At 41.9% G+C, this 12,455-nt stretch overlaps 1 protein-coding gene across 2 annotated transcripts in view; it reads right to left on the reverse strand.

Annotated features, from left to right (window-relative positions):
* WNT11 (Wnt family member 11) overlaps positions 1 to 12,455 on the reverse strand; it is a 66,311-nt gene that overhangs the window by 32,540 nt on the left and 21,316 nt on the right. The gene's annotated exons all lie outside the window — the stretch shown is intronic.

The following is a 12,455-nucleotide window of genomic DNA, read 5'->3' on the forward strand; positions in this document are numbered from 1 at the left end:
ATCCTGGATGCACCAAAGGCAGGTGCCTGAACACAATGGTCATCCTGTCCTGAATTGTAGGTGGCAGATTGTATCTCAGTCTTTGTGTCCGTCTCAATCTACTAGAGGTCATTTACAGAGTCCACATGAAGTATTGTCTGTATCAATAATGATCGTGTCATATCATTTACATATAATGTACAATAAATAATTATACCGGCCAGGTGGCTAATGGTTATAGCGCGCAGTAGTATGACCCGGCTGGTACGTGTACTGCTATTAATACACATGTGTACCTAGCTTATCCCCTGCAGGTAAGAGGTTAACCAATGCTGTCATTCAGGAAGAATGCAATAAACATCCTTCTGACTAGATTACAACAATTATAGCAATCAGTTAATCACAGTAATCAGCCATTTTACGCCAACTTAATTATATTCAAATTATACCTCATTATGTTATCAAATTCAGTTCATAGGACTTCATAAACTGCACAATTACAAGATAAGTAATCAAAACTCAATAACAAAAAAAACCACCATTTTAATTATTGATAGAAGCACCTTACATTATACCGTTCGGTTATTTCGAATACAAACCTGCATACAAGTGATATTTTCCTGACAGTAAAAGCATATGATGGAATAACACCCCGCAAGCTCGCTGCTTAGGTGTAATCCTTGACTCACAAGTATCATTTATTCCCCACATCGACACTATCTCTAAATCATGTTACATACATCTAAAGAACATTTCCAGAATACGCACATATCTCACACAAGACAACGCAAAAATCTTAATTCATGCACTTATCATCTCCCGCATCAACTATTGCAATTCCCTCCTTACTGGTCTTCCCAAAATCAGACTTGAACCCCTACAATCTATTTTGCATGCAGTGGCTAGATTGATTTTCCTTACTAACCGTTCTTCCTCTGCTGAGACACTCTGTCAGTCTCTACATTGGCTGCCTGTATTTCAACGAATCCAATATAAAATTCTTCTACTAACAAACAGGGCCGTCAACAAAATTGCACCGACATACATTTCCTCACTTGTCTCAAAATATTTCCCTACTCGACACCTCCGTTCTGCACAAGATCTGCATCTCTCTTCCACTCTCATCACATCCTCCCATTCTCGGTTACAGGATTTTTTCAGGCTGCACCCACTTTGTGGAATTCCCTTCCTCGCACAGTAAGACTTTCCTCTAGTCTTCAAACCTTCAAGCGTTCTCTGAAACCCCACCTCTGCAGGCAAGCGTATAATATTCCTCAACCAGCATTTTAGTCTCCCTAGGTTACCCTATTACCACCCTTTACACAGCAAACACAAGACAACAACTTTCTGACCAACATTACTGTGTGACTGATCACACAGCCCACTCAATACTTTTACCTTTGCATTCTAGCTGGTCCAGTGTGCAATATGATGTAGTACTTACCCTTGTGTATCAAACTCACATTGTCCCATAGATTGTAAGCTTGTGAGCAGGGCCCTCTTACCTCACTGTCTGTATGTATTACCCAGTATTGTCTTATAAATGATTGTTCCCAATTGTAAAGCGCTACAGAATTTGCTTGCGCTATATAAATAAATGTTGATGATGATGAATGTTGATGAATGACCGTACAGGCACATATATCACCATTTGGTCACTACCAAGGGTTAAAGGGACACTTAGCCTACAACACAAGTTGGATTATTTAAAAGAGCTACTTATAACATTCACAAATAAATGTGTATAAAGAGCTTTTGAGTCTGGAAGATATTTTAGATAAAGTTTGTAGGAGGGGGAAAGATATTTTCTTAAGCACACCAGACTTCCTGTCAGTAATCACAGTGAAGGACACGACAGTCAACAACTTTTAGAAACGTTTACAGAAATGCCTGATAATAGAGAACACTAGCTTATACCAGCTGTACAGCAAATGTTAATATAATGTCCTAACTTACAATTGCCCAGATTTTGGCAGGGCAGCCCACTCTAATCTGTGTGCAAGAAGTTGGGAGGGATGATCCCGCCCACCGTACTGAGTGGGTGCACTGCGCATCAGAGGTAGGTGCTTCTGGTACGTGCGCATTTCAAGGGCATTTTTAGAAGAGGGGAGTAGGGGCGCCCCAGTGCTTCAGAAGCATCCATTGCAGTATGGCCGCTCCCCTTACATGCCCCGATCACAATATTGTTGTAGCAACATAAAAAAAACTGCCTGGCAAGATCTTTTGTAATGAATAGGGAAGAGCTCATAATTTTCCAAATTAATATATCAGTTGAATTCTCCAGCTCACAAGTAAATAGGTTAGAAACAAATATCATTTGTCTTTATTTTCTACCAAAAGATAACAGAAAAATTACCAAATAATTTGCAAATCATTTTCTTAGCAGTTTGGGGACATGAACAAAAAAATGTGTGAAGCTGCCTTTAAATTTAAAACAATATGCAATGAAAATTAAACAAAAGATAAAATATGATTCTAAATTCACCCGCCACCAATGGTAATACATTATCTAATAATATCAGTAAGAGGTTTTGGTTAATGGACTATTCATGGGACACGTAAATATTTGGAAGAAACAATAATAGTAACATAAAAATAAAATACAGATCTAATCTGTTTATAACAATATAAATATAGGTCTATCATGTAATTGATTCTACAACAGTAATCATTTTAGCATTCACAATTTCTTGATTTTACAGGATTGAAAGAAGATCAACTAATTAAAATAACTTTCTCAGTCATAGTTCACTTCATGCTGTAATGTAAAAGTGAAATGCTAGTTAAGATCCAACTTTTTTTTAAAAAGTGATGTAACAGGATTATGTCCAGGGTTTGTGTAAAAGCAGAAATTCAAGTGGAACATTTGCATCTCCTGAAGTCCTTTCATCTTCAAAAGCATTTATAGTCCATACTGTAAACAATGACCATGTGATTTCCTAGCTATAACATTGGTAAATTAAAAGCAAACCATTGGATCTATTTTGGTAGAATGCCCAAAATTATTCCAAGAGGTCTATTTATTAATGGGTAAAAAGCCCTAAATCTGGTCGAAAGCAGGATCAGAGCAACACTACACCACAGGTCAGTAGAACTCTGCCTTTTATAACAGCTTAATAAACTTTGCAAAAATCTCTAACATGCCCATACCAGCTCCCCTCCTCAATTTGTTCCATTTTTAATTTCACCATCCTTCTTACAGTTACAGATAGAGCAGTAGCTATACCAAAAACTCTCAAAACATTTCAAGTTATCCCTTGCAGTCTCAGGGGGTATATTTACTAAACTGTGGGTTTGAAAAAGTGGAGATGTTGCCTATAGCAACCAATCAGATTCTATATGTCATTTTGTAGAGTGCACTAAATAAATGATAACTAGAATCTGATTGGTTGCTATAGGCAACATCTCCTCTTTTTCAAACCCGCAGTTTAGTAAATCTAGTCCTTAAGCTGTTTTTTAATCCATAACTAGGTGGCTATATTGAAAAATCGGTTCACTCTATGCGCTGACGTCTTCTAGTATACGTTGGTGTAACTAATGCTTCATCCGTACTGTTTATATGTCCACAAGAATTTCATTATTATTTTTATCATTTATTTGTTAGGCGCCACAAGGTTTCCGCAGCGCCGCACATAGTACAAACAGTAGACTATAGAGGGTATAACAGTACAGAACAATAAACAAAAGTACCAATACTTCAGAAACTCCAGGCAGGCAGATGCAATAGACACGGAGCAGAAGAACGGGTGAGGAGACAGGAGGGAAGAGAGCCATGCTCAAGCGAGCTTACATCCTAAGGGAGGGGAATTTCATGCACTGCAATTAACTGGTGACACAGAACGATCATTCACTAAATATAGAGTGAAAGTAGAAAATACACAGAATTCTAGAGGTGTTCCGTAATCATGCTTAACAAAGCTCACTTTACAGAATACACAGATTAATCCAGTATACAAATATCAGCGTGCAATGCACACCGGCTGAGCGAGCAGATCTGTGTCCGCTTCACGGGGTTCAAGGCTTTGAACTGGTTAATAGGAGCGACAACAGAGAGTTTGAAGGTCCAGGCTTGGGTTAGGGCTCTCAGGATGAATGTGGTGATATATTTAGATACACAGTGTTGTGTCACCGCAGGAATAACACTTACTTCTCCATGTCTCACCTTTTCATTCACACGTCAAGGTACTGGCTATCGGGTGTCGCTGCCCTTACCAGAAGAACAAAGCCAGACTTTCACATAGATCATAGTCCTTCGTCAGATCATTATGGTGGTTCGTAAAGAGCCCCTATTGATGACCCCTCTTTGGGCATTGGGTTTCAAGAGCCTACAATGTTTTTGAAAGAGGATATAAGAAAGGTGGTTCATTCCGAGAAGGAAGACCCGGAACACATGTCGTTAGTCCTCATTATTAGAGAAGATGAATGGGCGCCTCTCACCAGCAGAGACGGAGGGGCACTATTGAAGGATGTTCTTAGCCAGGGTGGTGAGACACACAAACATATAATGCTTTAGGCTTGTTTATAAAACTCGCCACAAAATAAAATTGTGTTTGAGCTGCACCTTCAGCGGTTTTGTTGCAGTTACTGCCGGTATAAAGGTTGATTTGACCAAGTTGAACGCCACATGTGAGCATTCATAACGGCTCCACACGCCTTCATTGTTGAAATTTCGGCAGACCGCTATTGGCAAAAAATGGGCTAGGGAAACCTATATTGGGGCTTATTTACTAACAGTACATATAATCTTATATATATATAGCGCCACTGATTTCGCAGCGCTGTACAGAGAACTCACTCACATCAGTCCCTGCCCCATTGGGGCTTACAGTCTAAATTCCCTAATATACACACACACACACACAGAGACACACTAGGGTCAATTTTAATAGCAGCCAATCAACCAACCAGTAGGTTTTTGGAGTGTGGGAGGAAACCGGAGCACCCAGAGGAAACCCACGCAAACACGAGTAGAACATACAAACTCCACGCAGATAAGGCCATGGTCGGGAATTGAACTCATGACCCCAGCGCTGTGAGGCAGAAGTGCTAACCACTGAGCCACCGTGCTGCCCCTTGCACCCCAGTAGCTGTGTTGAGAGTTGTAGTGTTATTAGTTTATTGTATTGTACTGTTATACCATGTACTGTCTTGTTGTTTGCCCTCTGTACGGCGCTGCGGACCTCATGTGGCGCCCTATTAAGTATAATAATATTGATATGTGCAACATAATATAACAGCCAATCGGCGATCATTTCATCAACTTCGACAATAATTCACTATCCACAGAAAGTGTGGACCGCGCTGCTTCCTTATTTGTCCGCCACGTGACTTTTAAAACAATAATAATTTCAAGGTGCACTGAGATTATGATTATGCTCTAGCCACGGGCTGGACAGACGTGCTGGTACTTGTAGTTCCATAAGAGAATTCACCAATATTTTTATTCCTATGGGTGACACAATTCGAACAACAGCACCAATGCCACCGTGTTATTAGTTTATTTTGCATTCAAATAAAAACTGAGGATGCAAACATTCAAATAGCTACGGTGCAGCATCAAGTCCCTTTCATACACTGGATTCATTCAATAATAAGCATTTATTGGCAGGGCCAGGCAATCACATCACTGCAAAATAAAGTTGCAATTTTCCAGACACCTTCTGCGCTTTCTTGTCACCAGCTGGGCTATGTGTCAGCGCATCACTGTCCTGGGACCCCAGAAGAGGCAGAACCCAAAAGAAAGTATGTCTGTCAATCAGGGTAAAAAGGTCCCAGACCACGGGTCCTCCTCCCAGACCACGGCTCCTCATCTCAGACCACGGCTCCTCATCTCAGACCACGGCTCCTCATCTCAGACCACCGCTCCTCATCCCAGACCACCGCTCCTCGTCCCAGACCACGGGTCCTCGTCCCAGACCACGGCTCCTCATCTCAGACCACCGCTCCTCGTCCCAGACCTCGGCTCCCCCCTGACTTAACCTCAGGGGCTGGATGGCAAACTTTAGCCTGGGGGACCAGACTCGGCTCAGCAGCTTAATAGGAACATTTTAACGGAAAAAAATGCCGGCGGACCAGTGAACCAGTCCAAGGTAGCCCACTATGGGACAGCCTGGGGCCAGTTCCCCCACTGACTCCCAGCCCAGCCAGACCCTGCATACACTACACAATACCAGTCACTATATAAGCACCAAAACTCACAGACTCCTATTTATTAACATGCGGTGATAACAATGATTTTCTATCGCCGCTTTTCCCAGCGGTGGAAAATCAATTACAGTCTCAATTTACTAACAAAATATATAATATAATAATACAGGCCAGGAGCGGTATTTATTGTTTCGAACAGTCTCGGCGCATATGACCTGGTTAGACGACTCAGGTATGGGGTTTCATTTCCACTTAAAATAGACCTCCCTACCTTCCAATCCCTGCGTCACAAAGGTGTCTGCAGGTTAAGGCACCGGGACAGAGCCCCCAAATCGGAACTGTCCACCTAAATCATGATAGCTGCAAGGTATTCATAAATCCCTGGAGGGAAATCCAGTTCTACAACCAGTGACCAATGAGAGAGCGGTCTATTCTCCTGCATCCCGCTTGACAGCGGCCTTCATGACGCGTTTCGCCGTGAATTGCCCCACTGCGGCCCTGTCCCCGTGGCGAAATGACACAAAAGTATTGTTTGCTGCAATTTCGCCAAGGTAGGTCCAACATGACATGATTTGCACCATCTCGTCCCCCTCCACACCTGCAAAATCCCATAGGGAAAAAATGTACAGTAGGCAAGTATGTCTAATTTAAAGGGCACCAGACCTGTACGTGGCTGATTGTACCATCTATTGTCTTGCTGTAGAACTCACTCGGCACTCAGTAAGTTACCACTGAAGGGATTGTTGGAATCTGCATTTAAGCTCAACAGCTTATCTGTTTAACTCCTTTAAGGACCAATAAGTACTTGCACTCTTTGTTCTAGACAGATGAACCTTTCAAAAACTCTGACAAGTAAGGAACTAAATTGGCTTCTAACAAATTGACCCTAGTCTCTGTGTGTGTGTGTGTGTGTGTGTGTGTGTGTGTGTGTGTGTGTATTAGGGAATTTAGACTGTAAGCTCCAATGGGGCAGGGACTGATGTGAGTGAGTTCTCTCTACAGCGCTGCGGAATTAGTGGTGCTATATAAATAAATGCTGATGATGATGATGATGGGCAATCTTAATGCTTCAAAAATCGAGTAATTTTAGACAATGCTATGCTTCCAACTCTGTGGACACAGCATTGACTTTTCAGCTCTACAAAATAAAATTGCCCAGCCACTGAAGGGTTAAGAGCCGAGACTATGAACAGGATATTGACAGATAGATCACGCTCTGCTAAAGTCCTATTTGGGAACCTTTCCAGTTATAAAATCTAACTTAAGGATGAATTATCCAGCAGCCACACAACAGGTGCAAGGACAGGCTAGAGTGCACCCATATCACAGACTTTATAGAGGGGAAGAAGTTTATACTGCAGGAGCCAATTAACCCAAAACACTCCGGATCATACCTTCCGTCTTAGCCAACGTGTCCCAACAAAGCCTCCTTTAAAAACCAAACGCGCCATTTGCCTGTCAAGTTAATTAATTGCTGCCATTTAACAGGGTATTAAACGCGGACAAATACTCATCACACAGCAAATACCATTTTCAACCTTTCGGAAAATGTGATTACTAGCACAGGGATCATAGCTCGTTCTTTAATAAGTTCCTTTTTTTAAAAAAAAAAAAAATATGTGTATAAACAGCCATTATAATATAGCTGTTTAACAAGTAAATGTAAATTAAAAGCAAGCTGGAAAAAGTTGGGGTTTTTTTTCCACCACAGATATGTTCCAGTAATTAGCTGCATGACTGACGGCGAATTGTGTGGCTGCAATGTTTTCAAAACCGTAACATTTGTCTGTTAGGTTTGCAGACAATGATGGGGTTAGGGAGCTTTGTGCAAAGTTTATCGCCCGTATCATTTTATGTAACGCTTATCCTCCGCTGAATTCCTCGCACAGAATGGGGCATCTTTTGTGACTATTGAGACTGAAAGAGAGTCCCACAAATAACATCATTTGCAGGACAATACAAGTGTTTTTCTTCCCCTAGAGGTATAAAAAGTTTTGCAAATCCACAGGAATGTAAAAGCCCTTTATATAAACACTGAGAGGGATAGATGATGATGTAAATATATATATATTTTTTTAATATTAAATGCAATTGGCGGTTTGAAAATCATTTTAAAATGTGCTAAAAAAAATTTTTTGGATTTGTCTATGTAAATGAAATAAAAACTATCGAGGAATTTTTCCCCCCAAAAAAAGGTCAACGCTTAAATATTTGGTAATTCTATCCTTAGCATTTTGCTTGAGAGGGGAATTGGATGGATAAATGTAATCAATTTGTATAATCTGAGACACATTCATAAAGATTTATCACTTGTTTAAGTCTTTAAATTTGCCTGGACTATTTTTTTTTTAAACAATCGTTCAAGGTCTTATCGCTGCTGTATAAATCTTGGAAAATGCTGCAATGTGAGATTGCAGAATATCATACAAAATATGAATCCAAGGAAAGACACATTTCTGTAGAACGTCCTTTGTGGAATGTGAAATGGTTTATAGTACAGTCATAACCGTACTCATAGCCAACATCAACAAAATACATTAAGAAATACAATACAATGTTTTTTTTTTATTCTCAATTGTAGACTTTTTGACAATTACACAAAACTCCAATCCAGTCAGCTATTTCTGTACGTGTGGGGTGTAACCGATTTGGCAAATTGTTTCAATGGCAGAAAACTTTTATGGTGCCAAAATTTTTTTTTTTTACTTATGGGCGGAGTTATCCCTTACATGTCATGGGTGAAGCCGTCATTTCTAAAGCTTTAGACTTCATTAAGTAAAAATGTATTAAACTGGTATACATGTCCATCTCATAAACAGAAAATGAAATACCAACGTTCTTCTTTATATTACACAGGGAGAGTCCTTTAAAAGACACCTGTACTTCCCATTTAAGTGTATTAAAGCCTATGGCACACCACCTTTTGTTAAACTAGACCTCTACCCCTCAACCTCAAGCCACTGACCGCTGGAGAGAAAGTGTAGGGCGCCTTGCTATTGGCTGGCATTTGTACGTGACTACTGACCATTAAATAGAGTTGTTATCAAAATTTACATTTTATATATGTTTAATAAATTAGCATAAATGATAAAACAAGAAAGTATGGCATAATGTGATTATGGTACCTATTCATTAGAGATGTTCTCTGAAAACTGAGCCCACCTGAACTTAGGGGATCTGAGTAGGCTGGCGAGCCGGCTCGTTACTTTCACGCGTCCTTGGATCTGAATCGAGGCAATATGTCATTGTTGTGTTGTCGGATGTCGCGGTTTTGGATTCCATAAGTACCTCCCTCACCCAGGAGATGCAGCGCCATTGCTCACACAGAAACAGGGGTAGCAGTGTTCTTGTCGCTACCCAGTCTCCAGTGACATTGCTCAGTGCCATTGCTCACACAGAAACAGGAGGGGTAGAAGTGTTCTTGTCACTCTCCAGTCTCCAGTGACATTGCTCAGTGCCATTGCTCATACAGAAACAGGAGGGGTAGCAGTGTTCTTGTCACTAGACAAATATTTACCCGAAATGACTGGAAATTAATGTTATGGAGGTTAATAATAATAACGTAGGTCCAAAAAAGAGCCAAATTATGTGATTTTAGCAAAAAAATAGGGATCCAAAACCAAAACCAAAACACAAAGTTAATCCAGATCCAAAACCAAAACACGGGGGTCAGTGAACATTTCTACTATTTATTACTGGACACATATGAACCCGTTAAAGGCTGTCCTGGCGATTACTTTTCTAACCGCTCAACTCCTCTTAGGTGAGGCATGTACAATGCCATTTTGCGATTGTTACCGGAGGAGAGAGATCTGAATATCCGTCTACTGCAATGATCTCCCCATAGGGTATAATAACTAACACCATCGGGTCAAGCTCTGAAAAGCCAGGCTTTTTGATGCTCGTTAAATTGCCCCAGAACGCAGTCCCCATTTACGGGGACTGCAGTCTAATGCGAAACTTAGCCTAAAGCATATCTCCTGTGTATGACTTTTGCTATATAGAAGTGATACTTAAAAATGCCTGGAAAAAAAATTCTGCATGATTTATGGCTTAATAAATAGGACCCTATATTTCTTGTTTTGCTCCTCCTGAATATAGTATAATTTTGAGTGCAGTACCTTCCTCTAGCCTGCAGTGGTCACTGTTGCAATTGCTGTCTAGAAAACACACAGCCAATGGCAATATTCGTTCGGATGCAGCTGAGGAATAGTGAAGTTATGTCAGGTGTTCTCACCTTTCAGGACCAAATTTGTACTAATTGAGTTATTTTTGGTGGAATAATGGAATAAATATCTTTAGATTTTATGATCTTTCCTATGATTTATCCCATAGTTATTTTTATTTTTGCAATTTATTCAACTGTCAACATTTGCTGGTTCTCCCAGCTGTAGAGATTCCATAACATGGATATTATACGACGTCTGACACATTTTATGCAATGTCCCTTCATACGTATCAATACTTAAGTAAGAACGGCATAGGGGTTGGAAGGACAAATGTTAGGGTGGGTGGGGGAGGTGATGAATATGGAATAAATAATTTATTTTATACCCCCCTCCCCCGTGATCCGAGCCGCCCCTCCAGTGAGCCGAGCCGCCCCCAAGGCACTTACCTCCTTCTCCTGGCATTGCAGTCATTCCCCGGTGCTGTACGCTCTTTACTGAGGAGATCTCGTGAGAGTGAGACTCACAAGATCTCCTCAGTAAGGAGACTACAGCGCGCCGGGGAAGGGCCGCAGTAAAAGTGCTCAGCACTTTCAAGGGCCCCTTGAATGCCTGAGGCCCCTGGGCTGTAGCCCAGTTAGCCCTAGGGTTAATTCGGCCCTGCTGAAGTGTCTTTTATATTTCTGTCTCTATTAATGAAGTCCTGCTACCCAGGGCCGTCGAGAGGGAGGGGGGAGGCGGGTACTAATTACCCAGGCCCTCGCGCCGACGATTTTTTTTTTGTAATTTTTTTTTTTCAAAAGTAAATGTTTTTCTTGCTTTCTCTTTTGTTTTTTTGTGGCGGGGATGGGGGGGGGGCTGAGTCATTGATGGAGGGAGCAGGGTAATTTTAAAAAAAATAAACATACTCACATGATCACAGCGCCGGCGTCCCTCCTCTCTGCTCCATTCAGACTGAATGCCGGGCGTGACGGCGTCATGTCATGCCCGGCATTCAGTCTGAATGGAGCAGAGAGGACCAAGAAAGAAGAGAGAAGAAAAGGAAAAGGTAAGTAAAGGGAGGGAAACAGGGGGGGCATGGCACAGTGGGGTTAAAAAATGGGGCAGCATGTCACAGTGGGGTTAAAAACAGGGGAGCAGCATGGCACAGTGGGGTTAAAAGACGGGCAGCATGTCACAGTGGGGTTAAAAACGGGGGCAGCATGGCACAGAGGGGTTTAAAAACGGGGGCAGCATGGCACAGAGGGGTTAAAAAACGGGTGGGCAAGGCACAGTGGGGTTAAAAAATGGGGCAGCATGTCACAGTGGGGTTAAAAACAGGGGAGCAGCATGGCACAGTGGGGTTTAAAAACGGGGGCAGCATGGCACAGTGGGGTTAAAAAACAGGGGGCAGCATGGCACAGTGGGGTTAAAAAACGGGGTGCAGCATGGCACAATGGGGTTAAAAAACGGGGGGCAGTATGGCACAGTGGGGTTGAAAAAGGAAGGGGAGCAGCATAATATAGTGTGATGAATGGGAGCCAGGTGAAGGGGGCAAAAGCAGCATGGAGGGCGCAGTGTGATCATAAGGCATGGTGATGATGAAGGGGCACATTATTGTAATGTTGGAGCTGGAGAAAGGCCTAATTATTAATCGGGGGTGGTATTGATTTAACGCCAGGCTCGTTTGGAATTATCTAAATGTAGCCATTTTTTTCCAAATAGGGCCTCCAGCATTCCAGGATCCAGACAAGCCGCAACTAAAGAAACCTGCAGCCACAGGTGGTGAAAGTGAGAGGAACAGGTAGGAGAGAGCAGGACAGTATGTGAAATGTTGGGATTCTAGTAGGGACAATGCCAATTTTTGGTGAGTGTTCTGCCCAATGTAAGGTGCAGGCCAAGAATGAACTCTTTGTGTACACACTGCATTCTTTCTATACTACACTGTGGTGCTAGATGTAATGAAAGTCAGGAGTGCTTGGACATATGTGACCTCCGGTGAATTCAGAGCCTAGTGATTTTGATGTGTTAGCCACGCCCCAATGGCACATTTGCCACGCCCCCAAATGAATGACCACACCTCCGAAAAATTTTACGGCGTCGCAATTTTTTTTAGCATACTCGACTATAAGGGGGGCCCCATGAATTTGTTGTACCGGGGCCCTGAATTCCTCTTGGCAGCCT

The sequence above is a fragment of the Mixophyes fleayi genome, chromosome 2 (assembly GCF_038048845.1).
Source record: "Mixophyes fleayi isolate aMixFle1 chromosome 2, aMixFle1.hap1, whole genome shotgun sequence".
NCBI classification, from domain to species: domain Eukaryota; kingdom Metazoa; phylum Chordata; class Amphibia; order Anura; family Limnodynastidae; genus Mixophyes; species Mixophyes fleayi.